Source organism: Lissotriton helveticus, chromosome 1_1 (assembly GCF_964261635.1).
Source record: "Lissotriton helveticus chromosome 1_1, aLisHel1.1, whole genome shotgun sequence".
In the NCBI taxonomy this organism is placed as follows: domain Eukaryota; kingdom Metazoa; phylum Chordata; class Amphibia; order Caudata; family Salamandridae; genus Lissotriton; species Lissotriton helveticus.
Genome location: NC_136057.1, coordinates 271,112,805 through 271,129,500, shown reverse-complemented (window position 1 = coordinate 271,129,500; position 16,696 = coordinate 271,112,805). Strand labels below are relative to the sequence as shown.

Here is a 16,696-nt window from a genome sequence, read left to right as displayed (position 1 = left end):
CCACTCATTTGTGGATCTTAGGTAGATTTGTAAATCCAGGAAGGATTCACAAATTCATTTACAAAAGTAAACGTCCCCTATTTGACATGGGATGCTTTTTCTTCGGTCATCCCTAGCACATTCAGCAGGAATTGGCGTTCTGCTGTATTCTGATTTGATGGTTGTCACAGAACCATTTCTGTTGTGAACACCATTACCCAAATTTGTGCACTGAGCAATATTTTAGGGGAAAAGAAAGAGCATAAGGGAGCAAGGATAATCTACCTGGACCATAGGCTCCTTGGGAATTTACTAATTATTTAAAAAAACCGAAATATTGTGATATTGGTGGACCCTTCTGGGCCTCAGGATTTGCGAATCTAGCATAGTAACCACAAATACTACTAAAAAAATAAGTATTCAGTACATTAATCCTGCTCTTGGCTGACAGCCACTCATGGCAGGTAGTTGCACACGACCGGTTGGAAGCAGGTGCTGGTCACAATTCAAGCCTTGTGGCCAACTCCCTGCTTCGCTTGGCCAAAGGCTGTGCGATGCTGGGGTTGGTTGCCTTTGGAGGTGCAGGCCTAGGGACCTGAGCCTGCGGCTGCCCTTGCTGCGCACAGCCAAAGTCTTTCTAAATCACAACTCACACACCAAATGCTGTGCTTATGAACTCACAACATATAGATCAGTAAATAACATGTAAAGGCACGTAAATCAGTTAATGATCCCACGTTAAAAGTCATTTTTGTCAAAGTGGTAAGGGTAATGTAATAATGTCTGTAAGAAGATTTCCAACGTTTGTTATGAGCATTGCGTTTAGTGTGCGTGGCATGGTTTTCATGGCTATTGTGCGAGTTATGCATTGTGCTCCTTACTGGAACTTTTGAATTTCACAGAATTTTCGGGTTTAATATATAACCTTAACTGCAGGTTAACTTTGGTTTATTACTATATTGAGCAGAGAGTTTGTGTTCCCGCTTGATCTGGACTCAGGGACATAAGTCTAAGTAACAATTTAGTTATCTGCGAATGACGTGCAATGATGTGGCAGTGCGTATTATGTTTGCACTTTAGTTATGTGCCAAGGCTGTGACTTAATTCATGTTTATACATTTGGATAATGTGTGACAATATTTTTTTGCAGTATTTAGTTATTTTGAATAGACCTATTATGATTCCAATTTATGAGATGTGTGTAAGCAGTTTACCGGAGGATTACATATCATACATTTTTATATTCAGTTTAAAGTAAATTGATGAAGAAAGTGTCAACTTATTTTTGAGTTTATCTGTATGTTAAACATGAAACGTGAATTTAAAAAGTGAACAGACCTAGCATAACTATCCAAGGACCTCGCCTGTGTATATTAACAAGGTATAGACTGCTACCTGCAATAGAGAGTTATGCTGTGCTGGTCAGAATTGCTGAAGTCAGATCTGTGGGGTAGGGAGTGGCGGGAGGACTTGTGGGGGAGGTTTATGGCATGAAAGGAAGATGTTATGTATTTTCAATTTCAAAACAGAAAATAATATTAAGACCAAAACTGATGTGATCCTTCGGACAGGAATACTTTGAAAAACTGTGTGTTTTTATAATTTAATAGGTAGTCATTGGTAACTAGATTGATTGTACGTAATAAAGTTTACTTTTAATATGACTCCATTAAAGTAGAGTTGAACTCAATAACTAAACCTTAACAACCCTTTAGTACCCCTTGACACTACCTATCATTGAACCTTTAAACTTGTGAACGAGCCCTTAATGCTACCTTTTGCTGAACCGTAAAATACTCTGGCTACCCTTTAACACTACCCCACTTTGAACAATAAAAGTTCCTTACTAAGCATTAAAGCTACCAACCCCTGAACCCTACCAAATCCTGCCTCTTACCCCTACCTTTCCCTGAACCATTAAAACCCATTACTACACCTTTACACACCCTTCTTTGATCCGTAAAATCTCCTTATAGCTCTTTTACACTATCCATTTCCTTAACCCTAAAAACCCTCACTAACACTTGATACTACTTTTTCCTGAACCCTATGAAACCCTTACAAACCCTTAACATTACTTCCCCTCAACCCTAACAAGTATTTACCGTTTGTTTCCTGAAAACAACAAACTATACCTTAAAAAAACTCTTACTATCCTTACACCTGCTCTTCCTTGACACCTAAAAGCTGTAAATACCCCTTAACACTGCCAATATCTGAACATTACCAATTACTTCCTACACGTTAATGCCACTGTTTCCTGAATCCCAAAAAACTCCTAGTAGTCGTCCCCCCTTACCATCTCACTTCTCTACTTGGGTAGGAGGATACTCCCTTGCCCTTGATCCCAGAACACTTACGTTTGCCCTACAAGGCACAGAATTTTTATGCCACAACCATTTTTTTATTTTAATTTTGCAATGTAATTTGTTCCCTACAATATTTTTACTGCAAACAACAAGTCTAATCTTTAAGCAATTGGTGTATCAGTTGAGGGGGTGATTACCTTCTTTGTCAGGGTCAACCACTAAAGTCACAAAATAAACCTGTGCTGGTGGTGTGTTAATCTGTCCAGCTTAACTTAGAGGCAGTGTGTAAAATATTTATACAGTACTCCAACAGGAATAAAGTTAAAACACAACACAAGAAAAATTCCAAAGCACTTTAGAAAAACAGAGATTATTTCAATACAGAAAATGATATCAAAAATCAAATTAGTAGAAACAAAGAGATAAAGTTAGAATTAAAAATAGCGCCAGAAAGTACCAACTGCTATTATCTGGTTGCCAGAGTCCGGGTCAAGATCAAAAGTTTATGCCAGGCGTGATGAATCGTAAGCTGGATGCAGGGACCACGTTCATCCTGGTGGAAAGTTTACCTTCGGACTTAGAAACTTTTATGTAGAAAAAGTGGCAGCGACAAGTTGTTGGCGGAGCAAGCTGCAAACTGGATCTCAAGCGGGGCTTGACGACGGGGGGGAGGGGGCTGCTGAAGAGCAGGGTACCAATGAGGCCGCTGGCAAAGGTAGGAATGCTCCGAGCAGGTGAAGTCCAAAGTCTGTACCTGTAAGGCCTCAACGTCTATAGGATGCTGCTCATCGTCAGTTCCTAAGAAGACCTCTACGTTCAGACTTAGAAACTTTTCTGAAAGTCAAATCTTCAGGAAGACACACCAGCCACCTGAGGCCTACTGGTAATTCGATGACTGCGGTTTCAACAGTGAGCCTGATCTCCAGGCAGAGAGTTGGCAAAAAGTTTTTAAGTCACACTTCAGTTTGGGGACACTAACACCAGTTTAGCATCGAGGACCTGGGGAGCAACACTTGGAGGCTTGGACTTACTCCAACAGAGGACAGTAGCAGGGTCTTGGGAACGTCCAGGGGAACTGGTAAGCTTGGCAGTTGCAAGGAGAGAGGCCTCTGGTAGCTTGTTCTGTCCCTGTAGCTCAAACTGGAGGTCAGCTAGCTGACCCTTGGAGTCCTTCTTGGAGAATTTTTGAGTCATTGGTTAAAGGCAAGCAGGTCTAGTCTTCCTTCAGGTTCTTCAGACTGCAGGGCATTCCTTCTTATTCTCTACAGGTCCAGGAGTGTTCTGCGGAGAGATCTGTAAGGTCCAGATTTATGCCCAGTCTTATGCCCAGTGCCCGCCTGTGGATGTCAGCAGCATTTGACACGGTGGACCACTGCATTTTGCAAAAGAAACTGGACCATCTAGGTGTGTCAGACACTGGCCTTGGTTGTTTGGTTTGTATCCTTTGTGGGGGAAAGAGAGCAGGTTGTATGGATGAAACTATTCGCTCCCAAAGCCAAACAGCTGAGAGAGAGTGCCTCATAGTTATGGCCTGAACCCCACCCTTTCCAACATTTATCTGTCTTCACTGCCATATCTGCAGCGTTCGGCATTAGGATTATTTCTTATGCAAACGATACACAGCTCCTACTAACCTATGAAAGAGACTCAGTCCATACAAAAGAAACGTTTGCTCTCTGCCTAAAAGCGCTACTTGAGTGGCTCAGGAAGAACATATTTCAGTGCAGCCCGTTAAAGACTGAGGTCCTGCTGTTGGGCCAGGCCCTTTACAGTGATGGACAGGTTATTGGCCGAGTACTGTTCCTCTGCCTTGCCCCTCACGGAGGTGGCTAGAAACCTGGACGTTCTGTTGACTCAAGCCCATCTTTTAATGCCCAGGTCTCATCAGTAAGGAAATCCGTTCTCTGGATGTTTTGACTCCTTAGGATATTTTTGCACCTAATCCATCAGGAAGTATAGGTCACACTGGTTAGGGCATTGATACTATCACGGCAGTATTGTGTCAGTGTCCTGTATCTGGGTATCCCAGAATATTTAATCTAGCGTTTACATGTTGAACAAGATGTCAGTCTGCTAATTGTATAAGCTACCAGAGCATTTGCCTGTATTGTTAGAATTTTTTTTTTTAGAGTAGCTCCATTGGCTCCCAATGCATAAGTGAGCAATGTTCAGTGCACTAACTTTGACACATCAAGCCCTTCACGACAGGGGTCAGTCGTATTTGAACGAAAGGAGTAAGGCTTACAGACCTGGAAGGTTGCTGCGCTCCAGTCAGGCTGTGCTGTTGACAGTCTGTTTCAAAAAGCAACGTAGAGGTTCTTTCGTGGTCCTGGCTATGGGCCTGTGGAACCAGCTATCGAGGCACTTGAGATTATTGTTTGAGGTGGTCAGTTTTAAAAATGTGCTGAAAAATTATCTTTTTAGTAGTTCGGGTATTGGGAACTCTGGCTACATTTTTCCTCTCTGGTAGGCCTTTGATACTGATGTTGAAGCGCCAGGGCACTCCTATGGTAGCTGTGCTCTATATGAATAAACATAATTTGTTCATTCATGGAGGGCAAGCCTTTGTCCACCCCTAAACCAGTCCTGGTTAGCTTTTTTCCTCCCACTTGGTTTGGTGCCTGTCTGACTAGAGCGAAAAAAGGGAGGCAGGCCTAGGTGTGAACTTCTTCGCCCAGTGACAAGGTAAGCATCTTTTGAAAAGTTCAGGAAGGGGCCTGGCACAGCCCTTAGCTCATCTTTTTATGGGAGGAGTCTGCTTGCCACACACCCAGAGCCCTTTGTCCACTGTCTGGGAGCAATGCACATCACACCAAAGAGAAGCCATCAGGGGTGAGATGACAGGTGGACACTTAGCAACAAAGCCTTATTATTTGAGGGAGGAAAGTGTCAACTTTGTAAAAGTAAACACAAGGAGCTGATGGGTGGAGTGCTGACACCCCGTTACAGATGTGGATTGAATCCTTCATCGTTCTGTAGCTCACTTCACCACCCCAGTTCAGATCCAGCCATATGCAAATCAGTCTTGACACTACCTCATGCGAACAGCCCTTCCCGATCTGCCAAGCAAGGTCTTCCCTGGAATGGAAACCAGCATCCTGGGACCAGTTTCGGGATAACACCCCTCATCAGCAATGCTGTGTTAACCTATGGCAGAGCCAGCCTTGCCAGAGTAAAAAAACTACTTTTTAAAACATTTTTTTTTTTTTACTTCCAGGACTTGCAAACCAATAAAAATACATGCCCTCATTTTTAAATGCTATGCTCCTGCCCTATGGGCTTTTAAGACCTACCTTATCGGTGACTTACAAGAATTAAAAAGGAAGGTTTCCAGTTTGAAATGGCAGTGTAAAGCTGCGCACTGAGGCTGCCGTGGCAGGCTGGAGACATGTTTTACAGTGCTACTGTAGTGGGTAGCACAATGAGTACTGCAGCTCATAGGTAGCATTTAATTTACAGCCCCATGGCAAATATTCTACCATACACTCTGTACTTAAAATAAATTAGATGTGCTAATCAGCGGCATACTAATTTTACCGTTTTTAACAGGGAGAGCTCAAACACTTTACCACTGGTTAGCAGGGCTGTGAATTACACAGAGTTGTACAGACAGCAAAAAAAAGGTTCAATAATAAGGCAAAAAAATCCCAGGATAACCTGAAGTTGTTTCACCAAAATGACATTACCAGGCTGTTACATGACTGAGCACAAGGATGCACTAATTTTAGGTCGAGACTAGGCAGCACGCATGCGCTGTCTGCAAGACCTTTAGTTAGAGGATACATGACTTTACGCCCGCCTGCTGCTTGACATAGGTTCGGTCCACTGTCCCTCTTCATTGCTGCCGCCTAGCTGGTCCAGGTGCTGGAATTGGCACTTACCCCCTCCATTCCCCCTCACCCTCCCCGGGCCCAGTGCTGGATCGGCAGTGCGGTGCATCGCTGGTAAACAGTGAGTGCATGGAATGGTTAAATGAAGCAGGAGTTGATTGCACATTTTTTTCATGTGCGCCTTTCGCTCTTATTTCCTGTCATTCCTTCCCTCCTTTTCCTTGATCTGCAGCTGCTCCATTCCTTAGCTCACGCTCCTCTTAGGGCCTTCAGCATCGTCTTCGTCTCACAATGTACATCGGCGAAAATGTCATGCCTTTGAGGTAAACTATAAATATGAAACCCATGCGTATACTTTACTTTTGCTTTTTATTAAAACCTCACCCAAGGCGCTAGCGCATCTTCTTTTTAGAATGTAACCCGCTCCAATGCATCTGGTTCGAGTTTGTGTATATAAACCTATAAATAAACACACTACTTAAACCCTCTATTTATATCAGAAAGGTAAGGCCTCCGTTTGAAAGTGGAAATGTCATTTTTAGTTGCAATAAGTCACCTTTTTGCTAGTTTGATTTTTACATCTACAGCTACACGGCCTATGCTATGGGAGACAAGAGGCCCTAAACCCCTCTTTCGTGTTTTTGTGTGCTTTTTCTTTTTAAGTCTGCAGACTGAAGAATATATATTAAGAAAAAACACCCCAAAAAATTAATCTATTAAAATGTAGGGCTTCATGGCTGAAAGAGTTGTATCAGCCTAAAAGCAGCACTATAATGTGCCTATTAGTGTAAACATTTCTGTCTTACCTGCATGGCTAAATACTTTTATGGTCGCACAGGCGAGACTGATTGCATTGCAAATGCTTGTTATCAGAGCACCTTACAGAGCACCAGTTGCATTACATGGCACATTCATTTTTTTGTTAGGCTCGGCGAGCTTAAGTGATTTGCTCAGAATCACAGGGTGTTCAGCGTTATTCCCGAGACTCTAACCCAGTTCCCCAGATTCGAGGTTGATCGCCCTAGCCGTTAGACCAACTCCGTAGTTGGTTTTGGTAATTAGAATTGAGAAGCGTACTGCTAGTGGTTTCTACAGTTTTTTTCGTCTTCTTAGTAGCATCTTCTAAGTCATTTGAGGCTCATCAGGGTTTTCACGCTCAGGAGGAGGGCAAACATCCCTAGGCGTTATGATGCTCGAGGTACAGAGTCACTTCTTCAACTTTGTAGCATGCATGCATGCATAATCCGGCATTACGAATTTGCTAATGTATTTCTTAAAACCTGTAAAATATGTTTATAAATTCACAAAGTGTCTTTTCAAAGATTTGTTTTCTCAGTGTTGGGCAGATTTTCTCAGTCTGTAGCCAATGAAAGCGTACATCTTGGACATGAAGCAAGTCAAGTATATCTCAAGTACTCCCCCACAGTCGTCTTGGGTGGACATTGGTGTCTATAGACAGCAACTACTTAATTTCTCTCTTGAGATATTCCATATGTGTGGTGAGAAAGCAAATAAGTTTCAAATTCTATGCAATGATTTAATGGAGTGAACTATCAGAGGACTAGACTGGAGTTTTCTCTCAGTGTAATCTTTGGATTCTCTCTGTAGGTGTCGTGTAGGGGAAGCTCCGCTTCTCTTCCAGGGGATCCTCATCAATAGTCATAAGCATTAGAATATTCCCGCCCATGCGCGGAACCCCGGAAACACTATATTATATGTGCCCCAGCGGAATGTCGCTTGCTAAATAAGTGTAAGCATTCAAATACAAGTTACTGCATGTGTGAGCACAAATGCAACTGTATCGTACAATAATGTGGCAGCGAGCTGAGATTAATGGTAGCTCTACCCATAGCGCGTTCGCTCGGCATTCAGAAGCATATGCCTGACCACGGGTTCGAGGCTGACTAATTGCCGTGTCATTTGTTCATTTCATTTATTTATTTTCATCCATGTGATTCATGTCGTGTGTGATTCTCTCCTTAATTGACATGAGTTTGAATACGATATTTATTTAAACTGAATAGCGCTAAGATAAAATATCACATAATGCTCAATGTAATGTTTTAAAAGCGCTCGATTTATTACGTGACATATGCTGTCTAAATCACCCGTTACAGAACATGGATTTAAATGTTAGATTCAAGCCTTTAAATTGAATTTATAAATTATAAGCATACTTTAGCCCAATATTGGGAATAGAAGGCGCAATGCATAGCTCCAGACATAGGATATGTTGGTAGTCTGTTGGCTATGTTTATCATGCAATTAAGTCATGTGATTTTTCTTTAAAAGTATGGATGTAACTGACCAATGTACTCGTGACAAAGGGAAGGCTTTCCCGAAACGCGTCGAGTGGGATGTGAATTAAACTCCATTTTTGCATACAACTGAGGCTTGGACATCGTTCTTTCTTATCTGTGGACGAAAGGTTGGAGTATTGTGGGATTGGCGATCCCGTCCGAAGCCCACCGCTGCAAAGGGCCAGATCAGCTTAGCGCCAAAACTTTCTTTGGAAATATATATATATATATATATATATATATATATATATATATATATATATATATATATATATATATATATATATATATATATATATATATATATATATATATATATATATATATATATATATATATATATATATAATAACATGCAATAGCAGCCAAATCACATCAGAGCTGAAATATGATGTGAAGAATTTCCACCATACATGAATAAAAAGCATTAGAAACATGAGAAACAACACCAAAGATTGTTTAGAAACTGTTTTAATGCTTAGGCAGCAGTAGAAATTCTTATAACTCACTGAAAGCATAGAAAGCTCCTAGGCTGCATTGCAAACACACAGTCTAAAAAGACTGAAAACCTAACCTGTAGCTGTATACAAAAAACAGACACCGTGCCTTTAAGGCACCCATGACCCCCGGTATCCCATCATGCCTCAGGGGTGACAGTTAGGTCAGTTGATCTTTCCGGCTCCTTCAGGAAGGATCCTGGTAACACAGCTCCACTAATTTCTGTATTCTGACAGAAAATTACTTCATTTTTAACAACTTTTTCTACTTACTTTGACATTTTACATCTAGTCAAGTAAGACACTGGCTATTTAAGTCAGTTTAGTGAGCATTTTCAGCTGAGAATGCCTTCACTTTTTGACAAATGTCCTTCTTGTGGCAACAAGAAAGCAAAATCAGACAACCACGACGTTTGTATCCTGTGTCTGCCTGAAGAACATGATCCAGGCACTTGTCCTCACTGCGAGCACCTGTCAGGAAGAACTCTCAAAGACAGGGAGAGGATTCGCATCTATGGCCTGGCTCACAGGTCATCCAGAGGAAGGTCTCCGGTGAAGAAGGGCTCCATGAAGGCTAGAACATCTTCATAAGAGAAGTCTTCACACCCTTCAGCTTCAGCGTCAGGCTTGGCGCTGAGGAAAGAGTCACCGGTGGGTCGTTTATCTTCAATACTACCGTCGACGGCGGGCTCGGTACGTCGACGACGTCGAAGGATCCAGCTTCGTCGTTGAAATCCCCTCCGCTGTCGTCAACCGGGCGACGATCAGCGTTGAGAAATGTGACTCCGCCGCCGTCAACCGGGCGATGGTCGGCGTCGAGATCCAAGGCCCCTCCGCCGTCGTCAACCTGGCGACGATCGGCGTCGAGGGAGGTCACTCCTCCGCTGTCGTCATCCAGGCGACGACCGGCGTCGAGAAGTGTGACCCCTCCGCCGTCGTCTAAGAAACGACGTTCGGAGTGGAGGACCGAGACCCCTCCGCCGTCGACAGCAAAACGTTGATCGGCGTCGAGGACGCAGTCTCCGTCGACGTTTCGTCGACGTTCGGCATCGAGGGTCACCAATACCCCTCTGCCGTCGTCGCACACACACTCGACGTCGAGAGAGAGAGCTCCGTCGACGGCTGGTCATCGCCGTTCGACGTCTAGAGAGAGGGCTCCGTCGACGGCTGGTCATCGCCGTTCGACGTCTAGAGAGAGGGCTCCGTCGACGGCTGGTCATCGCCGTTCGACGTCGAGAGAGAGGGCTCCGTCGACGGCTGGTCATCGCCACTCGATGTCGAGAGACCGTAGATCCTCGCATCGATTGCCGTCGAGGCATTCGAAGGCGAGATTGATGGACCCGCCGACTCCCCGGGGGCATTCGGCGTCGGGACACAAACATACGACGCCAGAACGCTCGACGTCAAGACATTCAGAAAGGGCTCGATCGTCGTCAAGAAACTCTGTGATCATCGTTACGGAGTCAGCTTTTCGTCATTCCACTTCACAGTCTTCTGGCTCCTCAACAACATCTTCAAGGTCCAGAAGTCCTGACCTCAGATCTCCTGTGCGTCTGCCAGATCCTTCGGCTGCGGAGGTCAGACTGTCACCCAGATGGTACAAGTCTTTGGACCATTGGCGAGACTCAGGGGCTACCAAACGTATGCACGAGTATGTCAGTCCGCAACACAGATCTCCTATCCAGAGACTGGTGGATGAAGTGGACAGGCGTAGTCTTCCCAGGCGCCAAGCAGACAAATCACCTGTGAGAAGACCAACCAGACCTCGCTCTCCCAGAAGGGAAGATCCGGTTAGATCTCGATCTCCTAGAAGGGGAGACCATTCCAGAAGGTCACGTGAGAGGAGGCACGGTGCTCACCGTAGACGTCGAAGAACTCCGTCTACTACATCTACCTCTCCTTCCAAGTATTCTAAAAGGGATTACTCTCCCACGCTGATGGATAGTCCTACTTCTAGATCCTCTCCAGTGGATGACATCGGCACTTACCTAGATGTCCTGCAAAGAGGAGCTCAGAAGCTGAGCATTGAAATGTCTGTCCCCCAGGTTACTACGACAGTAATTTTTGAGACTGCACAAAAAAATCTGTCTCTCGTCCACTGCTGCCTTTAGTCCCGGGGATTATGGATCCTGTCAAGGACGTTTTCCTAACTCCAGCAGCCATCAGGGCGGTGCCAGCCCGCATACAGAAGAAATACAAACCAGCTTCTTCTGACCCAGTTTTTGTAAAATCTGACCCTCCAGCAGACTCTGTGATAGTGGCAGCGGCAAGGAAGACGCATGCAGTTGCTGCTTCCTCTTCAGTCCCACCAGACAAGGACAGCAAATCACAGGACTCGTTGGTCGCAAAGTTTGCAATTCAGCTGCCTCCACGCTGAAGGTCTCCAGTGCTGCAGCACTGCTGGGTAGATACGATAGAGCCTTATGGGACTCTATGGAAAGGTTCAAGTCCAAGTTGCCAAAGGAGGACCAGAAGGACTTCGAAGAAACAATGACGGAAGGATGTCTGGTGGCGAACCAGTTGATAAGCACAGCAGCGGATGGTGCAGTGCTTGCGGCACATTCCTACTCACATGGGGTTTATGCCAGGAGATCAGCTTGGTTGCGTCTCACAGGACTGAAGCCGGATGCTCAGCATCGCATCCTTAATCTTCCTTCTTCGGGTTCCTCTCTCTTCGGAGAACATGCTGACGAAGACATGACCCGTATGAAGACAGAGCTGGATACAGTAAAAGCAGTGGGTTTGGAGAAGAAAAAAGAATTCAAACGCCGCTTTAAGTCCGACAGGGGGAGAGGGGCTCAACAGAGGGTTCAAACCCCTCAGTGGTCCCAAAATAAGAACCAGGGAAAATCCCAGTTTCAAGGCAAATCCAGCAGGGGTAGAGGAGGTCACCAGCAGTCCTCTACCACCACGAGAGGAGGAAAGTCTTGAGCAGTGGCTTCCTCTGGCGCCGTTGCCCACTCCAGTGGGAGGAAGTGCTTCACAACACCTGGCAGAGTGGGTCAGCATCACAAAGGATCGGTGGGTGCTGAATATACTGCGCAATGGATACATGCTACGTTTCCGTGTGCTTCCGAAGAACATTCCTCCAAAGAACTCTTGCCCTCACCAGCTAAGCTTGCTCTGAAGAGAGGTGAATGTTCTGCTACAAAAAAGAGCTATAGAGGATGTTCCTCCCTCTCAAAGGGGAAAGGGAGTCTACTCCAGATACTTTCTTGTCCCCAAAAAAGATCAGGAGGACAAGTTCAGACCCATACTCGATCTGCGTCTCCTAAACAAAGTCATCGTCGGAGAAAAGTTCCGCATGTTAGCTATTCACCAAATATGCCCACATCTTCAAGCCGGAGATTGGATGTGTTCGGTGGATCTGCAAGATTGCACTGAGGTATCGCATGTACTTGAGGTTTGTCATAGGAAGCAAACACTACCAGTACAAGGTGCTACCATTTGGTCTCAAGTCCGTACCACGAGTCTTCACCAAATGCATGGCAGTGCTGGCAGCTTTTCTTCACAAGAAGGGGCTCTTCATCTACCCATACCTGGACGACTGGCTCCTAAAGGTAACGCACGATCTGCAACTTTGCCTACACCAGTTGCACAGGCTCGGTCTGCATGTAAACCTGGAGAAGTCAGTCCAGCGGCCGACACAGTCAATCCACTACCTAGGTTCCGTTCTGGACACAAAATTGGGAAAAGTGTTTCCTTCGGAGGAGAGACTTTTTTCCATGAGGCAGAAGTGTGGGATTCTATTAGAGTCTCGGCTTCCAACAGTCGGGCAGGTAGCCTCCCTGCTGGGTTCCATGGCGTCCTGCATTTTTCTCATCCCGAACGCCAGGCTGAGAATGCGGCCTCTACAACAGGCCCTCGAAGACCAGTGGGACCAGGCGACAGGGCGTTGGGAAGATCATATCACTCTTTCCCAAGCAGCAAAGGATGCCATCAAATGGTGGACTCCGACGAGGAATGTGCTGGTGGGAGTGCCTTTTCACCAACCACTACCAACCCAGTCTATAGTGACAGATGCCTCTCAACAAGGCTGGGGAGTGCACATGGGTCCCCTTCAGATTCAGGGTCAGTGGTCTGCACAGGAGCGGACGTGCCACATAAACATGCTGGAACTCAGAGCGGTTTTTCTAGCTCTCAAAGCTTTTCTTCCAGCGATCGAGTCCAACTCAGTCTTAGTTCAGACAGACAATACAACCACCATGTTCTATCTGAACAAACAAGGAGGGACGCGGCCACGCCCTCTCTCCCGGGAGGCTCAAACCTTTTGGCACTGGCTTCTCTCTCGAAACTTTTCAGTGGTGGCGGTGCACCTTCCAGGCGAGTTAAACATCAAAGCAGATGCACTCAGCAGGCACTTCGAAGATCAGCCAGACTGGGTGCTAAACGACGAAGTGGTAGAAGAGCTTTTTCGTTGTTGGGGTCGTCCAGCCATAGACTTGTTTGGGGACGAAGAAAACGCAAAATGCCACGCCTTCGCGTCCAGATTCCACCGGCCAGGGACGCAGGGGAATGCTCTCCTGATGGATTGGTCGGGAACATTTGCTTACGCGTTTCCTCCCCTACCTCTGATTCCGAAGGTAGTTTCCAAGCTCCTCAGGTCGGACATGGAGATGATCTTGATAGCTCCGGTTTGGCCACGACAGTGGTGGTACCCGGGCCTGCTACATCTGTCTGTGTGTCCACACCGACGACTTCCTTGCAAACCGGATCTGTTGAGCAAGATGAACGGGAGGATACTACATCCCAACCTCTCATCACTGAACCTGACAGCATGGCACCTGAGGTCCTGCAATATGGGCATCTGAAGCTGCCTCCCGAATGTATGCACATTTTAAAGGAGGCTAAGAGACCTTCCACAAGAGCGTCTTATGCGTTCAAGTGGAAAAGGTTCTACATATGGTGTAGGGATCATCACTTAGATCCGACTACGGGGCAGGAGGAGGTAATCCTGCCATACCTCCTTTCCTTGGCAACTTCTGGTTTGAAATATGCCTCCATTAGAGTGCATTTGTCAGCCATAGTAGCGTACAGGAAATCACCTAATCAGATTTCTTTCTTTCAGGTTCCGGTGGTTAAGGACTTCCTCCAGGGGTTAAAAAAAATGTATCCCCCCTGTGCGAAATCCTTCTCCTCCTTGGGAGTTGAACCTGGTTCTATCCAGGTTAATGTCACCTCCTTTCGAGCCCATCCACAAGGCCTCTTTTCAACATCTCTCTTGGAAAGCGGCTTTTTTGGTGGCAATTACCTCAGCGCGCAGAGTAAGCGAGATACAAGCGCTCTGTGCGAAGGAACCATGTACTGTTTTCCACCACAAGAGAGTAGTTCTGAGGGCTCATCCATCTTTCTTGCCTAAGGTGGTTTCTGATTTTCATATAAATCAGTCCATTTCCCTCCCTTCGTTTTCCCCAAATCCTACGACCCCAGCCGAGCGGTCACTGCACTCCTTGGATCTTAAGAGAGTGCTCAAGTTCTATTTGGAAAAGACTAAAGGGATCAGGAAAACGGATCAGCTGTTTGTGAACTATGGTTCCATGAGAACGGGCTTTCCAGCGGCCAAGAGGTCCATCTCCAGATGGATTGTCTCTTGCATTAAATTGGCCTATCAGCTTGCAGGCAAGCCTTTATTGGTGTCACCCAAAGCACATTCCACTAGAGGGAAAGCAGCTACAGTTGTTTTTTTACATGACATTCCAATGTCAGAAATATCCAAGGCTGCAACCTGGAAATCAGTTCATACCTTTACGAGACATTACTGTCTCGAATCTAATTCCAGGGCCGATTCTCAAGTAGGGCAATCCTCCTTGAGAAATCTGTTTGGGTAGCCTATAGCCTGCTGAGGCTTGTTGATGAGATTACTGTCTTGTCATTCCTTTGCCCGCAGGGAAGAGGAGAGGCTCGCTATTCTATTCTAATGCGTATGACTATTGATGAGGATCCCCTGGAAGAGAAGGATTAGTTACTTACCTGTAATCCTAGTTCCCTTCCAGGGGTATCCTCATCAAAGTCATAAGCAACCCTCCCGCCTCCCCGGGCAAAGGATGTTCTTTAATAAGGAGATATTGTTAACCTTTTTTTGTTACTGGGTTTGTTTCAGTCTCCGAAAAGAACAACTGACCTAACTATCACCCCTGAGGCATGATGGGATACCGGGGGTGATGGGTGCCTAAAGGCACGGTGTCAGTTTTTTGTATACAGCTACAGGTTAGCTTTTCAGACTGTGTGTTTGCAATGCAGCCTGGGAGCTTTCTATGCTTTCAGTGAGTTATAAGAATTTCTACTGCTGCCTAAGCATTAAAACAGTTTCTAAACAATCTTTGGTGTTGTTTCTCATGTTTCTAATGCTTTTTATTCATGTATGGTGGAAATTCTTCACATCATATTTCAGCTCTGATGTGATTTGGCTGCTATTGCATGTTTTTATATATATATATATATATGTGTATATATATATATGTATGTATATATATATATATATATATATATATATGAGTATATATATGTGTATATATATGTGGGGCACATATAATATAGTGTTTCCGGGGTCCCGCGCATTGGCGGGAATATTCTAATGCTTATGACTTTGATGAGGATACCCCCGGAAGAGAACTAGGATTACAGGTAAGTAACTAATCCATCCTGCACCATTCACTGCTTACCTATTTATTGTTTGTAGAGGTCACCAGAGGAAATTACAATCTTCCCATAGTAATGACAGTATAGTATTTTATGTATTTGATTTTTAAGTTTCGCCCTGGCCGTAGCACTGCGAAGCAGTGCTCCGCCCAGGGCGAAATCTAATGTTATCTCAGTAGTGGGGACTTGAAACCGCCCCTTCTTCCATTGGCTAGCTCCATAAATGGAGGCTAGCCATTGGAAGACATCGGTGTCAATCACTTTTTCCCGGTCAAGACTCGAATCGTGGGCATTTCTGACTCTTTTTTAAGTCCCGCCCCTTGTTGCTGTGTGTCCCGGGCCGCGCTGTGATTGGCTGCCGGCCCGGGACACCCCCGTGACGTCATTCCCCGGGCCGCGCTGTGATTGGCTGCCGGCCCGGGACACCCCCATGACGTCATTTCCCGGGCCGCGCTGTGATTGGCTGCCGGCCCGGGACCTGACTTGTTTTAGACTGTCAGCACTATTTTCTACCCGTTCTCAGTGTTCATAGTATCTTGTCTGTCTCCCTAGTTAGTTGTCAGTCTCTTCGGGTGGATGTGCGCCTACCCGATTGGATGTCAGTCTCTGATTATATGTTGGTCTTGCTTGGATGAGTATCAGTTTCCCCTGCTGACTGTCACTTTGCTCTGTTGAATGCCAGTTCCCCTGTTAAATGCCAACACAATCAGTGGTGGGTGCAGCGCGTCCCTGTCAAAGTGCCGAAGAGCTGTGACGTCTCGCAGTAGGCTCACTCAGTCTTGGCTTGAAGATTTCTGTGACCATCGGGCCTCGCTGGTCTAATTAGGCCGATCAGGATCTCTGGCCCTGAGGGCTGCCTCCCAGCGGAGGGGGATCGGAGTACAGCCTGCCTCCGAGGCCTTCTATAATGGCACACTCTAATTGGAAAACAGAAGACAGAGGCATTTATGGAAAGGTAAGTTCTGTAAGGGACAAGCGCAATGAGCCCTGTGGGGACACGTCCGCCCTGGTTCAGTCCTAGAAGGCATTCTGTGTGCGCCTGTGAGTCCCTGTCTAGTATAACTGAGAGCTTGTGCGTCACTAACGGTGATGTTGCAGCTGTGTGGGACACTCTGGCCACCCACATTTGTCACACTGAATGC

The 16,696-nt window shown here is 45.7% G+C and overlaps 1 protein-coding gene across 1 annotated transcript in view; it reads left to right on the top strand.

The window, feature by feature from the left end:
• Positions 1–16,696, top strand: part of OSBP (oxysterol binding protein) — a 460,407-nt gene that overhangs the window by 29,382 nt on the left and 414,329 nt on the right. The gene's annotated exons all lie outside the window — the stretch shown is intronic.